This window comes from Triturus cristatus, chromosome 6, assembly GCF_964204655.1.
Source record: "Triturus cristatus chromosome 6, aTriCri1.1, whole genome shotgun sequence".
Classification (NCBI taxonomy): Eukaryota; Metazoa; Chordata; class Amphibia; order Caudata; family Salamandridae; genus Triturus; species Triturus cristatus.
In genome coordinates this window covers 1,834,714,488-1,834,731,920 of record NC_140589.1, presented here as the reverse complement: position 1 = coordinate 1,834,731,920, position 17,433 = coordinate 1,834,714,488, and the positions used below count along the sequence as shown (strand labels likewise).

At 45.3% G+C, this 17,433-nt stretch overlaps 1 protein-coding gene across 5 annotated transcripts in view; it reads right to left on the bottom strand.

Annotated features, from left to right (window-relative positions):
* The window catches only part of KHK (ketohexokinase), an 88,017-nt gene extending 72,819 nt beyond the window's left edge, over window positions 1–15,198 (bottom strand). For 3 of the 5 annotated variants that reach the window (XM_085613256.1, XM_085613250.1, XM_085613255.1), the window contains exon 1: window positions 14,860–14,997. The gene's annotated coding sequence lies outside the window, so the exon portion shown is untranslated. Of the gene's footprint in view, window positions 1–14,859 lie in introns of all 5 variants that reach the window. The other 2 variants (XM_085613254.1, XM_085613253.1) reach the window with 2 other exon arrangements.
* Window positions 15,199–17,433: the final 2,235 nt, after the last annotated feature.

Here is a 17,433-nt window from a genome sequence, read left to right as displayed (position 1 = left end):
AGAAAGTTATCTGATGCCAGGACGTGAGGAGCTAAAAGTTCCAGTAGTTTGTCTGAAAAGTCGCCGTTGGGACCAGGGGGACGGTACATTAAAGCTCCCCTCCAGGATCCATTATGGCAACCCTTAATCTTAAAAATACAGATTTCTAGATGATTTTCAACATGAGCTTCTAGGAGAGTTAAGTCAAGATCATTAGCAATCGCTATTAACAGGCCCCCTCCTTTTGTCTGAGTCCTATCCGCTCTGATTATTTTATATTGGGGGGGAAAAGCTACATGTATGTCCGGCAGAGCATGTTTGTGAAGCCAGGTTTCTGTAATAAAACAGATATCTGGGGCCTCTTGATCTAAAAGGTTCCATAGCTCAGTGGAATGTTTAGGAATAGTGCGGGCATTAAGATAAATAGCACTAAGTTGCCGGGGAGTTGTTCCGTCTTTAATGCTAGAGGATACGGCCTTTCCAGGTCTAACTATGTAGGTACAGAGACCGCCCTCTTCGCAGCTACAGATGACACCAGGATGATCCTCAACAGAAGGGAAACCTCAGCCCTCATCCTACTTGGCCACTCTGCAGCCTTCAAGAAAGTCTCCCATCCTGATCAAACGACTCCTGGCATCCAAGGACTCGCCCTCCAATAGGTATGTGCCTTTTTGCAGGGAGACCCCAAACAGACAACATGCCACAATACTTCTCAGAAGCATTGCAACTCATTTGCGTTGTCCTGTAGGGTTCCTCAGTCTGCCTGACCCTCATCTACATGACTCCGCTTGCAGATTTTATCCATGCACAAATTGACATATTCACCTATGCAGATGACATGCAACTGGTATGGTCCCTCTCAGACTTAACACCCTGCACCAGGATAAGCCTCAACATGTGCATGACCAAAGTGGCCAACTAGATGAAGTCCAACTGCCTCAAACTGACCATGGACAAGTCCTAAGTGGTAATCTTCAGAAATGATGCCTCAGCATGGGACTCTGCCTTGGAGCCTACAGATCGCAGACGCACTACCACCCCCAACACAAAAGCATGGAATCTTGGAATCATTATCGACAACAAGTTGGACATGTCTTCATGAGTCAATGCATTTGCTAAGTCCTGCTTCCATACCTTGAGGGTGCTAAGAAAAGTTATTCAAGTGGCTTCCCAACAACATCAGGAAACCCATTACCCAAGCCCTTATCACCAGCAGACTGGACTATGAGGACGGAAGCTATGTGGGAATAACCAACCAACTCCCAAAAAGACTTCAGACCATTCAGAATGTATCAGCCACACTGGTCCTAAATCTCCAAGCATACATAACAGTGCATCATTCAAGCTCTTCACCCACATATACAACACAGGCCCAGCCTACCTGAACAGCCGCATGCAGTTCCACCATCCTACCAGGCACCTCCGCTCAACCAGACTCTCACTGGAACATGTCCCACAAATACGCAAAAGCAGATCAGGAGGCCATGCATTCCTGTTCAGCGCTCCGAAATCATGGAACGACCTCCCACTCCACATTAAAGTCTCCGCCTCCCTTCTTGATTTTAGCAAAAAAGCTTTAGACCAGGCAATTAAAGTAAGCCACCCCCCCCCCCTCACCGAGGCCAGACAGCGCGCTATAAATTACACATAACATACTACATCTTTCACTGGTGAAGTCAGAAGGATGAAGCAAGTATGTGGTGCTGAGAGAAGGATGAAGCAAGTGTTGGGTGTGTGTATCAGAGTGGAATGGACTGACGTTGGCTCCATCTCCCCCTTGTCCCTTTCTTCTCACACATCTTTAGCTAGTGAAGTCGAAAGGATGAAGCAAGTATCTGGTGCGTGTATGGCTTAGTTGGCTCTGTTGCCTAAACCCCCCCCTTGTGCCACTCTTCTCACATAAGGATGAAGCAAGTCTATGCTATGTGTGTGGCAGAGTGAAATACAGACATAAGTTGGCGCAATCTTCACCTCTTCTCACATATCTCTAGCTAGCAAAGCCAGGAGGATGTAGCAGGCATCCTGTGATTACAGATGGATGAAGCAAGTATCTGGTGTGTGTGTACACAGCAGAGTGGAACCAAACACAAATTGACCTCCATTGTCCAATTCTTCTCACATACCTTTAGCTGATGGGGTTAGAAGGATGACGCAAGTGTCAGGTGTGTGTACGGCAGAGTTTAAGGGCTGTGCCTGTAGACATTCTTCCTGGCACACAGTATTATGAGGGATTTGCCTCTCAAACCAAGATGGCAACAACATAAGGTGCAAAAGTCATTTTTGTCTGTTCTTTCCCAAAACAGATGGCAAGCCCAAGAAACTGCACCTCAGGATTTTGATTAACAAGTGGAAGGAACACTTCAAACCAAAATGTGCGTCTGAGGCAAAAGATTTGATAAAATTAATTTCCACTAAAAATTCAGATATGATAAATAAACAGTTACATAAAAACATTTTCTTCTGTGAAGTTACCCTTTAACCTAAATGACTGACATTATTGACATAGAATTATTATAAATACAAATGCTCAGTTACACCTATCCACTCCTTTGTGCTGCTCTAGCTACTCCAACCCAACCTCTGCCGGTTAGACTCCAAAGTCAGCAAGCCAACCCACTACCCTGACCCCAAACACAGCTTTACAAGACCCTGCATCAACCAACACAAGCTGTGGATTCATACTTTCATTCTGTAACAAGCAAAGCAGCCAAAAGCAGAAGGTGGCCTTCAACCCCTCTCACCCCCATGAAATGCTTTTGTGCTCCTTTCTGGACTTGACTCAACTTCCCATCCTACAGTCCACTTTTCAGACAGTGCCTGAGGTTACACTGTGCTGTGTACTGTAGTAGGTGTATTAAAACAATGCAATATGTATATGGATTCTCACAGGGCTCTTCTGATTCACCTTTCATCATAGGAAATACAACAACAAAAAAGTTATTTACATTGCGTGATCATTTAAAGAAAGTTTCAGTTCTATCCCTCACACAGGAATAGCCTTAGTGGATGCAAAATGGTCGTGAAACGTCCGTCCGAACTTCCTGCAGATCTGGAGAAAGATTTTGCTGGACAAAGGTAGGTTCATTGACGAGGGGAATGTTGTGCTCAGCTGATCAGCCCCCCAAGAATTGTCTACACCCCTGATGTGAGATGCTGTCAAACTCAGAAGATTGGGCTCTGCCCAGAACCCAATTGATGACACTACCTCATTCAAGGCCTTGTATCTGGTGCTCCCCTGATGATTTTGGAAGGCGATGGAGACCATGTTGTCTGATCTCATCAGCACATCCCGAAAAGTGTAAGCGAGCTCTGCACATCACCATAAGTTCCTTCCAATTTGACGACTTCCTCTGCTCCAATCATGACCACTTCTGCTGACACTATTGGGAGAGACACTTTGACCCACCCATACTGATCTTGATGGTGTCTGTGGTGAAGACCACCGGTTGATCCTTCCGCATGCGCATGTCCTTGATTAGGTTGGGAGTGTCCAACCTCCATTCCAACTCCTGCTTGACCTGACTAGAGAGAGAAACCAAGTGATCCAGGTAATGAGTCTTCTGAGAGCATAACCTGTGTAGATGCCAAAGGAAGGGGCATAGATGTAGGCATGCCCAGGGGACCGTGAACACACATCCCGACATATGCCCCTTGGCCTCCAGACACAGTTGAGCCGTCACCTCTAAGGATGAAAGAAGGGACCTGATCATAATTTGCATAAGAGTGATCCTGTCTGAAGATAGATTCTTGCCAGATCCGTTCTGATCTCTCGGGAAGGAGTCAGCCGACATTTGGGAAGGTGAGAAGACTGAGGAGAAGGCCCAGCTGATTCAACACTTCGTTTGTGCGATCCAGAATATCCAAGGTCTCTCGAGAGGATAGAGCATGGAGAAGCCAGTAGTGAGGTATGGGTAAACTGGAATACCCTGTAAATGAAGATGAGCCACAACCGGAACTGTCATCTTGGTGAAAACTCCGGGACTGATTTTATGCTGAAGGGGAAGACCATAAACTGCCAATGATGACAGCAAATCTTAGGAACTCTCCAGTCATGTGAGCAAAAGGGATATGCAGGAAAGCATTCATTAGATCAAGGGTAAACATGTAACTGCGCAGGGGAATTAAAGGGACAGTCCTTGGAAGGTTTCCATCATGAACTTGACATCAGGGATGAAGTAATTCAGGGTCTTCAGGTCTATTACTTGACGATATCTCCCCAGACGATTTCTTGACCAGAAAGACATTGGAGTAGCCCTCTGGCCTCTTTCCCTCTGAGGCACTGGGGAAATTGCTCTCTTTTTGAAGAGAGAGGCAATTCCTTCCATCAAGGCCTTCTGTTTGATGGAATCCCAGGGAACAGGGGGAGGATTGTCCTTCATAGAGCCAGAGAAGTCTAGAATTCTATCCAAATCACCCCTCTTGACAATGCTGAAGATCCATCCGTTTGTGGTTATGGAACTCCATGCACGGAAAAATTCCCATATCCATCTGCCGACCTGTAAGAGCACCTGCGCCCCTGCATAGTCAGGAATTCTGCGTCTTAAAAAATCTGAACCCAATTTTTGTTTCCTGAAATAATGAAACAAAGAATATTTACCCTGGGATCTAGAAAGATCTGACATCTTCCTCCTCGATGGTTGCCGGAAAGATTTCCATCTAGAAGATGTGGATGATCAGGAAGATTAAGGTATTTCATTCTTAAAGGATAAAGAGTGTTTCCTCAACTTAAAGAGGTGACAGAGCTTCTCCTCTAAGCCTGCTCCAAACAATATCTGTCCCTCAAAGGGCATCTTAAGGGTGGTCGCTCTCTGGACCGCATCTGTATCCCAGTCCTTTAAATACAGATTTTGCCCGGCTGAAATGGATGCTTCACAAGGTAGAGCAGAGAATCTCATCACATCAAAGGCTATGTTAGAGAGACATTCAATGTTTAATTCCAAAAGATTGCAGCAGAGGAAGACAATTCTTTTCCTCTTCAACGGCCTGAAAGAGTAGCTTAAAGTCCGTAATCAAAGACTGAGTGGCGCGAGCCGCATAAACACCAGCTTTAAGTGCATCGTAAGGTCCAGAAAAAGTCCACCTTCTTTCCCACCGGGTCTTTGAGAATACTCTTCTCCGACATCGGAGAACAACCCACCAAACTGGCCACAAATGAGTCTACTTGGACAGCATCCGGAAGAACAGTCTCCCTGTCCTATAAAGGGTAAAGCTTTGTCATAAATCTGGGCAAATAAATCTTCGAGATCCCTCCACTCATTCCTGGTGACACTGAAAATATACTAGTGAATAAGGAGATCCACATTAGGAGGTTTACGAAACAGCAGAAGTAAATTATCCTGAAGTGAGGAAGGTCGTTCTATGGAGGAGATCTCATATTCTCCTGAATCTGATGAAGAATGTCATGTAATACTTCCTTAGGGATATATTTCCCTTTAGGGTCAGTAACTGGAAGAGAAAAGAGTCGCTGTCTGAGGAACCGCCAGATGCCGAAAGGAGATTATCTGTAGGATGGCGAACATCCCCCTTAGTAGAGTCCTTCCTGCAATCCTCTTCAAAGTCCTTTAAGGTTTCCAGGACGATGCGCTGAATCCTATCGTCCTCTTTCTCTTCCACTATCCCCTGCTTACGCCTCTTAGGGGTTGTAGAGAAGGACTTATCTGCCAACAAAGAAGGAATTCGGGACAGAGAGGTGTGATGCCTCTTTGCGGAATGCATCCATAAATCACTCCAAATGCAGAGAAAAATACTAAAGCGAAACCAGCAAACTTATGACACCAAACAACCCTTACCTGCCTCCAGGCGCGCTGTTTACATATGTATATATATCAGCAGTATCAACCAGCAGATAGAGAAAAGACTTGCATGCTCAGAGGCCTCAATTCTGAGCAAGTCAAGTAACTTGCTGCTAACCTCCAGTGGCTCCGAAGAAGCAGGAACAAAGCCTACACTTGCTCTGGCGAGCTCCGACATCCTCCTGCCCACCGAAGACCAACTCAGGAGCAAGAGGAGAAAGGGGCAGAACCCAGAACCTGCCCCTCTGCTGACATAAAGCAAACTCTAGGCTCTCCCAAGTCTAGCTGGAAAAAGGATTTGGAGAAGGCCCGCCCCACACCATGACCCGAACAGAGGACCGGCCACAAAACAACTTGGGGGTCTGCCAGAAGACGCACACCGCCAACCCTGCAGCCAGTCCCTGAGAGGGATCCCAGGGAGTAGAGGAAAAGGGACTCCCAAGCCCAGGAGTGAAGTCCTGCGCCCTCCAACCTGTACATCCTGTGTGTCCTCGCACCAGAGGACAGCAAAAAACAACGAAGAGGATTCTGGGTAAGCCCATGCCTTATATGGTACCCAGGATGGTGGGAGGGCTTACTAGAATATTCCTGTATGTTTTTTTCTGTCTGGAGGGTGGATCCACCCTCATGTTGTAAAGACTGGGATGAGGACGAGGGACATAAAGGGTTCAGCGAGCACGAATAACAGGGTCGAGGCACCAGGCATGAGACCAATCAGGAGAAAACAGCAAGAATCCCACCAACCCTTGAAAATGTTAAAAAAAATAAAAACAATCCCACGAAGCCTCAGACAAAGCCTCAAAACCCCTGCTGAGGATACTGCTACCTCAAGTACTGAATACCTGGACTCCGATACGCTGAACAGAAGCAGATTCCAGAGACAACAATGGAAGCAAAAAGAGAGCAGATTAGAGGAGCTGCCAAAACCAAAAAGACAAAAACGTTCTGACCGTCCAGGCCTGGGGTGCTTTTAGGCAAGAAGATCCCCTGTAGAAAAGACCTATTGCATAGTGGTTAAAGCCAAGCTAAGGGGTACCTTGAGACCACGTGGGGAGTCCACCAGCCTACTGCTGCATACAACAGCTGGCAACCAACCTTAAAACACTCACCTGGTGACCAGGGGAAGAAGTGAACTATCTATGAATCCACTACAACATACAGATAAGGCCCAATAAGGCCAACATCCTTTGGAGGAAACAAGGCATGGAAGTTTGGGCTGGACTCTTTCTTTTCTATTGTGGCTCTGGCCAAAAGAAGCATCATGCTGATAACAGTGCTTTGTTTTCAGCATAAGCTGCTCTGTAATGGGCCATCACTAACATCTTTTGTCATTTATATCTTGGTTGGGAGAAGATGTCAAAAGGGAAGGGACTTCAGATATTCTTCAAACCTGCCACTCCCATTTCTAATAATCACACTGTGGGTACTTTTAAAAGTTTGTAACGCCTGCCTGAACAGAACAGTATGTTTGGCAATTATGTATTTGATTGCATTTTTAAAACGGCAATAACTGCAATCTTTAAATAAGTCTGGACATTTTTAAACATTGCCAGTTTAAAAGAATAATTGTGAACATTTTTGAAGGGAGGGCTGATGATTTTTTTTCACATGAAGGGGGGGGCAGCATTAAAAAGTTTGAATACCACTGCTCTAGAGAGAGACTTGTTCAACTTCTCGTGCTGCTGGAAAGTGTCTTCAAGGGAGGGGACGAGGTCATCAGTGACTTATAATATGCTACTTCACTGACCCTATGGTGGGGCCTCCGGCTGTGCAGGGTCCTGTACTTTAGCATTCCTAATTCTTTTAAAAGAGACACAACGATTGGTCACCTTCCAAGTAAAGAAGGCACAAATGACAAATTATATTCAGGGTCACTGGAATTATGCGGCAGGAGAGGGCCAAATTATGTGGGAAGAACATGAAAATTTTCTGATCATATTACTTCACTATTTTATCTTTCTTATACTTGTTAACACTGTCTGGGTATTGGTTTCACCTCATTATTACCGGTTTAACACTAACGCAAAGCCATAAAGCAACAAAATGTGACCAGTCAACCTTTACAAAGAGGGTTCCACTGCAAGGCAACATATGTTGCTGTGTCTTTAGTAACTTTTGAACCATTAGACCTAGAACATTTATTAGGGGGTGGAGGGTGGTAACATCTGCAGGTTATGCAGAAGATTATGAATTATGTGGCAAATACAGGAGATCCATAATTTAGTGAAAAACCCTGGAGCTGCACAATCGCATAATTCTATTGGCCCTAATTATATTGTATGTATTAACATTTATGTAGTGCTTATTACCCATGACAAGCAGTAGCCAGCGCTATATAAATGCAAAAAAGGAGAGAAATTTTTAAATGGCGTTGCAATGATTCAGTGTTCTTTAGGCACTCCAGACTTTTTTTTTTAACCAACAGCATCGTGCATTCTACAAGGGAACACTTGTAGATTTGCATCTAAAAATTCCAAATACTGGCTAAAAACTAAGAATGTGCATAGTGATATTGGCAAAAACAGGAGCCTGCACAGTTAGTTTGTTTGGTGGTTGGTGGTGGGTGGCACCAGCATTTAATAGTTTGGGCAGGGATTTCTAAAAGATTGCCCCGCAGGCAGCCTCTGAGTAAAATTGTCTTTTCCATCTGTCATGCAACAGTTACTCCAACATTCTGTAAACAGGCAGCAGAGGGCAGCAGCCCATCACTGTGCTCCTCTACCTGTTTGCTGTGTAGCTCAGTTTGGGTAGGGCGGGACACGTGCACCACAGTAGGGACATATGTGGGATGCAATATTTCACTGCACCTTGTCGAGGGCTGCTGGGTGCGGACCTCTCAAAGTCCACCTCCTAGAACGCTGTGTGTGCCCGTTGCCCTGGGTGAGCATTTAGTAGACTGGCAGAGTGGATCAGCATGGCACTGTGCATGAATAGCACCTGGCAATGCACCCACCAAATCTATCTGCCGCAGAACCATGGTGTACCCCAGACCGCTCTGCCCGTGTGTGGTTTACTTTTGGGCCTTCTTCCCATCCCTGCGAGTAGCAGTTGGTGGATGGAAAGCATGGAGAACAAGGGTACCCAGTTCCAATTTGAAGACACAGACACGTTTCAAAGGCTCATTTGAAATGCATCTCAGCGGCGCAACCTCTGAACCTTTTGGTCCCTCAACTTGGCCCAATCAGCGGGTGCCCACCCAGTCTTCTACTCCCCTATGCCAACTTCAAACTGGCTACTGCAGTCCTGTCCATTAATGCACCTTCTGCTGAGACACAGTCCAGATGCCCCGCCTCTTTTGAATATCAGCCTTAAGAGGGATTGAAAGCTCATGCTTGATGCCAGAGACAAGAGTTCACACTTTAATCAGGTGAGGGACCCACCGAGGTTGAGTGGTGATGACATCTGTGTGTATATGGTAAATCAGTCCCATTCCCCAACCCGGCGTCAAAACAATGAAGTAGCCCGAGACTACCAAACTTGGTTTTCAGAACTAAACATCCTCGGGCTGGTTTTTTTTCTCCAAAAGACACTGAAGTATAATTTCTTGATACTGACACACCTCAAAATATTTATATCATTGACATTGAACATCCAGGTCAATACAATGCACATCAAGCACCGTCCCCATGGAAATGTGATTTGGTCTCCCCAGATTTCCACTAGGTCCCCTACATAGTACTTAGCAAGACGAATTCAGCCACTCCCTCATACCAGGGGAGCCCCCATCGGCCAACCAGTAGGTTAGACCCTAAACAATACCAGGACAACCCAAAATTGGACCCTCCTGGCATCCTTTGGAAGATGGACCTCATCCATATCCTGTTCCCCTGGTGCCAGTAGCATCTCCCGAATCACCCCCAGGTTCTGTTAAAGACAAAAGACAAAATATAGTCGCTGTAGAACCCAAACCTCAGCCTCCTGCAGACCGCTGCTTCACTACCCCTCCCTCAGGGCATAAGTCCTATGTGATTTAGACACCTTGTGCAAAGAGATTTGTGTAAGAGGTGGGCAAGCCACTGAAAGCTCGAGCCCGGCTCGAGCCTGAAGCTTCCCTCTGACTCTGCTCAAAGTCCTGTGGTAAACCCGAGCCCATAACTAATCAAACTTCCATGTGACTTTTGCTCGCCACCCTCACTCCAACCAGGATGTGGTGTTGCGGCAAGAGCCGCTGACTTTGGACCTGAGAACCAGGTTCGAGTCTCGGCATCGCTCTACATCCCAGGAGTCTAGGCAAATCACTTAATCTCCCCCTGCCTATAAATAATGAATGGAACCTTGTGTAATGTAATTTTACTCACGTAAAAGCGCTTAAATTTCACAGGGTCGAGTTTACGCTATATAAAACGACAGAAAAATGCGCAAAGAGGTAAAGAAAAAGCATGAACATAATCAAAGCAAACATATAACCACCTAGTGGCTGATTTGTACACAGTCAAACAAGAAAACCTGGAAAAATCGTGGCTTCGCCGTTTAAATTGTGTGATTGTAGGTCATTTTTTTTATTTCACCAAAACTCCTTTTCCTTCATTATCGAGTATGAAAGCCCTTTCAAATATGCAACTTAAGTTTGCCAGTTGTACAAAAGCCTATTGTTTTTAATTTATTAGACTATAATGTTGCTCTGTAATAATCAGGGCCACATACAGGGTTTACATTACTTTTAGTAAGTGCTTCTTGTGCAGCGCCATAATGTGCCGTATCAATTTCAAAGCTACCTCATGTTAAAGAAATACACTTTTTTTAAATTTGAAGAGACGGTATGCTATTTTAAGTGATGTCTGTGGTGTGATTTAAATGGTAAACATGTTCAGGGCTCAGCTCATGCACAGGTTCTAAGAGCCGAGCCAGACCCTTGGCTCGGCTTTCCCCGTTCTTTTGTGGGATCGCCCAACTCTACTGTATGTGCCCAGTACATCTCAGGGAACAAGAATAATGGTAAAATAAATCTAGAGGTTATTGCATTTGTTGGAGGATCTATGTTTTTTCTTGTCTCAGTTTTGAACCAGAGTAGCACAGAGGGTTAATGTGTCTCCTGTAATGCACATCATGTAACATGCAGATGGCAGATTTTTATTTTACGTAGATAGGTAGGTCAGGTTCTAGTTTTAATACGAAGATCTTTTTGTTAGTTGCAGTTCATATATTGTGTAATCCTTCTAATATAGGACAGTGAGCTATGAATGGCATGCGGCTCCTACACCTTGCAACCCTCACTGTCTTATGTAACACATCTTGTACATTGATTTACACACTTGCATGATTTATGGTCAATGTATTGTGTACCTGTGATGTAAAGCACTCTGACACACTGCATTGGGATGAATAGAACTATAAAAAAATATAGTGATATTTAAATTGCTATTTGTGTAAATACTGGGACAGACCAACACACTTGACATTCGTACAGTGCATGCATAGGTCTTATATAGAGGGACTGAACAAATTCAAAACCACACCTCTACCTGTGAAGTGGTAACAAGCAGTGTGCCTTTGTTTCCCCTCCATTGCATTTGCATCTAGGTGAGGCTCTAGATAGTCCCAGCCCAGATACTCAAACAAAAGGAGGGCTGATGGCCCCTTAAATTCGACCTTGTTCTGGGCCCAGCTGGAATGTAAAACAACAAAGTTCCCTCACCACAAACAACATGCAGGCCCTGCTGAATGAGTCCAGGTGTCTGCAAATGACACCAGGGCTAGTTCAGCATATTATAGTGGTGCCCAGCTTCTTGGCAGGGTGGACGGTGGCCACCCTGTGAAAATAGTGGATGGACTCGATCTATCCGTGTGTACCGCTGACTTGTGCCCTGCCCTCTGTGGGATAATAATTAGAGCCATTTCTAGGTTTCACCTGACGCTATAGGGGTAGCGTTTTGCAGGCTTCGGCACCTGCTCTCCGGCTCCTGCCAAAAGATTGGATTTTCGCACACAATGGCAAGAACTGCCGTTGGGCACCACTCCTCTCCCCCACTGGCCCCTGCCTAAATGCCTGTGGCCCCAACATGGAGCCCACTTTATTAATATGAATAAGTTCTTTGGCTTTTGCTTTTCTGCTCATTGGTACATTGGTGAACGTGAGCGTGCTGCTGCCACTCTCGTTTCAGTGGCATTCTAACAGTATGTGTGTAGTCACACTCGCTTAGTTAAGATGCTGTTAGAGATGCTTCTGACATAGCTTGAAACTTCTGAAGCTGTCACATTGAGTACTGCGGGTACCACAACTCCTACTTTTGCCATATCCTTGAGGCTTGCTGCGGTCACTGAATCTTGCTTTCGGTGACTGCAGGTCTCAAGGCTGTCATGCCCTGCAACTCGTGCTCTTGTGACTGCAAGTGAGTGCTGCTGCTATCTTATACGGGCAGTTCCTGCTGCTATCACTTTGAGTTCTGTTGTCAATGGATATAACTCCTGCCAGTGCCCTGCTTCTTCAGGCCATCATGCACAATGCTGTCATTCACTAGTGATCCCGCTGTTAATCCTACTCCTACCACCTCTACAGGTTTGGTTGCAGCACACAACCCCCAAAGTGAGGGGATGGACATGTGAAGCATACAGCATGTAAGAGCAGGTCAACTTCAAGGGTACAGGAGCAGAGATTTGCATCAGCAGCCTGAAGCTCAATCATAGTTCCATCAGCAGACAAAATGTCAAAGGTGTAAACACTCCCCTAGACTGCTAGCTATTACTTCCATCTTCCTGCAAGAGATCATCAGGCATCTGTTCAGGTGGAGGAACATGAGCTCCTCACTAGCTGGTGGTGCAGGTGTTGTCCACCAGCTGGAGCTACAGCATTCCCGTGTCAGGAGGGCAAGCGCATCCATGGGTCTATGCCCAGGTTTCTGTGTCTCCGTGTGGTTATCTTCAAATCTCTTAATCTAATTCTGCAGCAAGATCTTGTGTTGTTGACACTCACCACAATAAGATGTATTCTAGTTTTTCCACAGCTTCGGCTCCTTCATAAACATTGCTGAAAACATTATTTACATTTAAATTAGGTCATATTTAGATACCCCCTTTCATTCAGAGTAAAAGAAAATGTGACTGAGTGCAAGTTTGGCCTAGGCATGTGTTTGCATTTTTTAAAGATATTTAACCTGCAGCTCTAAACAGTAACTGGCTTTATAGCTGTAATTTGCAATCTTGGTGCTTTCGTGACACAGTAGCGCATAGCCATTTCAAGAAATGATGTAAAGGGCTAAAAAACTAAAGAAAAAGATTCATCAACACTTTGTATATTATTTAAAAGGATAGAAAATACCATTGCAAAAAAGGTACTCATCATCTGGACCATGCTACAATGCAGATGCATCACTATTAATAAACCATTACATTGCTGCTAAATACGTAAATATTAATGTCATATATAATTTTACACTTTAAGTCATAGTGCATCCGAACATAGACAAACCCGAACTTTAAACGAGAGCTCACGGTGCAACCCCTGTATAATAACTACATACCACAATGATTTGCATTCAGTCTACTCACTAGACAGCATAGGTAACAAAGCATAATGCCAATGAGAAAATATTTTTTAAAAAAGCAGTGCTCACGAGGATTGGTGAAGGTAAACTTTCGGAGCCTTTTCAACTCGCAACTTTATGATTTTAGTTTTTGCGTCAAATAAGGAAGAAGATGGGGTGTAGTGACCAAGTCTGCCTAGGGGCCTGGTTTTGAATCCACAGTGCAACTTCACTGGAGATTGTACAGTTCTGGCCCATTCACTTTATCTGTTATAATGGTGTAATTGTGTTGAACTGGATAATTCAATGATGTAAACTCTCACTTGATGTATGCATTTTCACTCCCCAAGAAAACGCTCCGATACTCCCCTGCTAAGTCTGTGCTATATAAATATAACACATACTGGTTTTACTTTAAGTTACCTGCTTATTTCACTCTGTAAATTCCTCTTCCTTTTGTGCTATTTGTGAACCCACTCATTTATGACATTCCAATAGTAGCCCTATATCATTTTCTTTAGCTCAGTACACAATCTGCAACTTTGATACAGTTCTTAAAAGTCTACTTCTCAATGTCTGTGGGTGCACTGCCTTGTGTTTCATTAGGAGATCCGCCAGACACGTCTTTTTGTCAATGGAAAGTTTTGTTTATGTGTCCTATGTTGCTTTTAGTATAACATGACACCTTTCAATAAGGATTCAGTGCTATCTTTTCTATGTGTTAGATAAGTACTCAGGCACAAGATTCTCTATGGACCAAACCTCTTGCTGACATCCTACGCTTGCATGTCTGGCGGATCTCTCAAAGCTCCAGCATTGCTCAGTGTCTGAGTGGAATTTATTGGCAAAGCCAATAGGTCTGGAATTAATGTTCATGCATTGCGTGAAGTAGTAGCCCCACTATTGTGGCTGGAACTGGTACTAGCCCCTGCCCCCTCCCCACCCAAGAGGTTTGGGTCTAGTTGCACCCCTGGGTCTCGCACATGTGAACATATGCGAACAGATAAGAGGGAGATTTAGGAAAATAATTGTAAGAGTTTAATTTCCTGATTGACTTGCATTGGAGTGAAGGATTTATGCGAGAGAAAGGTAAAATATATCAGTTTTGTCTAAAAATTAGGAGTCAACTACATGAATCAGGACTGTTAGTATGTATTCGCTATTTGCATCTAAGACATTCAGGCTACGTAACTAGAAGACAAAATGCCACTCAGGTTCAGCATAAAAGACGTGAAAATGCCACATATATGCCTAAGCTGACGACCGAAATGCAACTGTCACATTTTCTAACTGAAAACCCTGCATTAGTGAGGTGCAGCTTGAGTACCTGTGGCACAGCGAGCTACGGCACGCATGTTTATGTATACCAAAGTGGGTTGATTGGTATGAAGCAGACTACAACTCCCATAATGCATTAGATTGATAAATCAACGTTTAGGACTAGAGGGTCAGATAGCTGGTAACATGGAACAAATGGTACATATAGAATATTTAGGGTCAGTAAGAGCTATATGAATACAATTGCAATACAATTTACAATATCGGTTGTTTCCAGTCTGCTCGCTGTCACCTGTTTGTTTCAGTACTCTCCTCTGACCTCGTCTGTAGAATAAAATCATACAACATACCTAACGCTTCTAGGTAGAGAGTTGTTTACTGTTCCTCTCGGTCCTTGAAGGCTTCTGTGTCTGGGCCCTGTACAGTTACACAAACTACAATGAACCAGCCATTGACATTTTCCAAAACCCGGAAGTGTTCTACTCACACCTAATATGAGTGTCCAATTCAAGGGCGCGGTCTAGTCTTTGCGGAGTCACCATAGCGACGGGGCACGCTTGCTCCGTGCGCAAGGACAGTCTGTGAACACAACCTAAGACCCGGAAGCTGCCTAATCGCTTTTGAGACCAGGATTTATATATAAAGAAAGACAGGATCCCAAGCGTTGGTGAATGAAGCCGCCCTTAAGTACCAATTAAATATGGCGGCAACAATTAAAGCATTCTAGAGTAGCTGCCGATGTGATTGTCCCTTGTTTGTCTCTACGGCCTTAAAACCTCTAGCCTGCTCATATTCTGAATCTCGTCTTCTGAGTGTGTAGCTGTGTGTGGGTGCCATGCTGCTGGAGGCCAGTGTGCGAACAAACCACTGTACAGCACATTTATTGGCTTACACTGATACAGAGGGTTTCTGCCCAAAAACGTATCCTTCCATAGGTTCGAGTTAAATACGAGAAATATGTTTTAATGTGTACAAGCTGTGAAATTCATGATGGGGTTCAGCCTGTCAAAAAACTAAAATTAATTAAAGCAATTGGGTGTTAAACTGCCTTGTTCAGGTTTACACACATATGGTTCTGATTTAGCAGCAAGAAAGCTGAATGAGAGGGACAGAAATCAAATTACTTATTGTTTATTTTAACATAATAGCTTTAATTTTTCACAAAATATTGCAAAATTATTAATGTGTTGCCGTGTGTAGAGTTGCGCTCTAGTCTTCACTAGCGTGATGACGTAGACGCGCGGCGGCCATTTTGTAGGCCGTTAGTAAGAGCCGAACCCACAAACGAGGTATTCAGGAGGGAGAGTGTGGCAGAGGGGACGCTTGGGCCTCGAGCACCACTTATAAGGTGCATACACCTCGTGATCGCACAGGGCGAACGCCATAGCCACCAGCAAGAGCCATAGCCACGAGGCACAGGGGCGCGCGACACCAAGCCACAACCAACCAAGACAGCACACTACTTGGCAGTCCGTGCGGGGAGGGCCGTGATCCTTTCAGGCCACTGAAACGAGCGACAGGCTGTCCAGGACACGGGCACGGGGGCACACGAGTAAAGCGGCCCTCTAGGCACTAGACGGAAGAGGGAGGCCCTGGCGGAGCAGGCAGAGCAAATTAGAGGCGGCGGCACACCAGAGCCCCCCACGCCGGCAAAGACAGAGTGCGCCTGGCAGCCCAAGAGGAGAAGACGAGTCACCGAGGGGAAGAGCGGAAATGTGCACCCAACCATCCTCACTCTCAACACCGATCCCCTTCCTACCCAAACCTGGAGAACCGTCGATGAAATGGGAGGACTGGAGAGAATACTTCATGAATTATGTAGAAGCCCTGGAAGACGAGGCAGGAGAAGCATTCCCCAGCAAAAGGAAGAAAAGGATTTTGCTGCACAATCTGGGACCGGAAGGAATCAGAGTATTTCAGAATATAGTCCCCACGCCGAGGCAGGCGGCAGATGACGACGTGTTCCAGCACGCGATAGACGACTTAAACAAGCACTACAGACCAGCGGTATGCACGTCCATAGATAGATATAACTTCCAACAAAGGAAGCAGACAGAAGGGGAGTCCATAGACGAATACGTAGCGGCATTGAGGAAATTAGCCAACACATGTAAATTTGGCACGTTGCATGATGAGTTCATCAAAGACCAAATAGTCATGCATGCCACCAAGTCGACGATACAGGACAAGTTGTGGGTCAACTGAGACGCGACATTAAAGGAAGTGATAGCCATGGTGAAAAAGGCGGAGCTATCGAAGAGATGCGCAGAAGCAGCGAAAAAGGAGGCTGCCCCGAGGCCCATGGTGAACAAAGTCACGGAAGCAGAACCGCCGGAGAGAGGCAAAGGTGGACGCCCAGACCGGCTCCGGCGAGGAAACCGGCCTTAGAGGGCAAGAACATGTGCTACAGGTGCGGCAGTCTGGCACACCCAGCGTACGACAAGCGATGTCCGGCCTTCAAAGCCAAATGCATGTTTTGTGGAATAATAGGGCATTATGAAAAAGTATGTCGCCGTAAGCAGAAGAAAACAGCCGTCAAATATATCGCACAAGAGGAGGAGGAAGAAACGGAAAATGGGGAAGATGACGACAGCGTACTATGCATAGACGAACACGTACTCGGAATAAGTTGCAACCGCTCAAAGAAACCACAATGTGACCTGGTGATAGGAGGAGTACCAATACAGATGGTAGCTGATTCAGGATCCCCCTACACCATAATACAACGCAACGTGTGGGAGGAACAATTCAAGAACCGCATAGGTGACCATCTGGAGCCTCCAGATATCCGCCCGGTCACCTTTACAGGAGAACCCATCCAGATGGTGGGATACCGCCGCCTGAAGTTTGAATTCAAGGAACGACACGCCAGTTGCAAGTTATATGTGGCAGAAAAAGGCCCATCGGTCCTAGGTTGGGTAGAC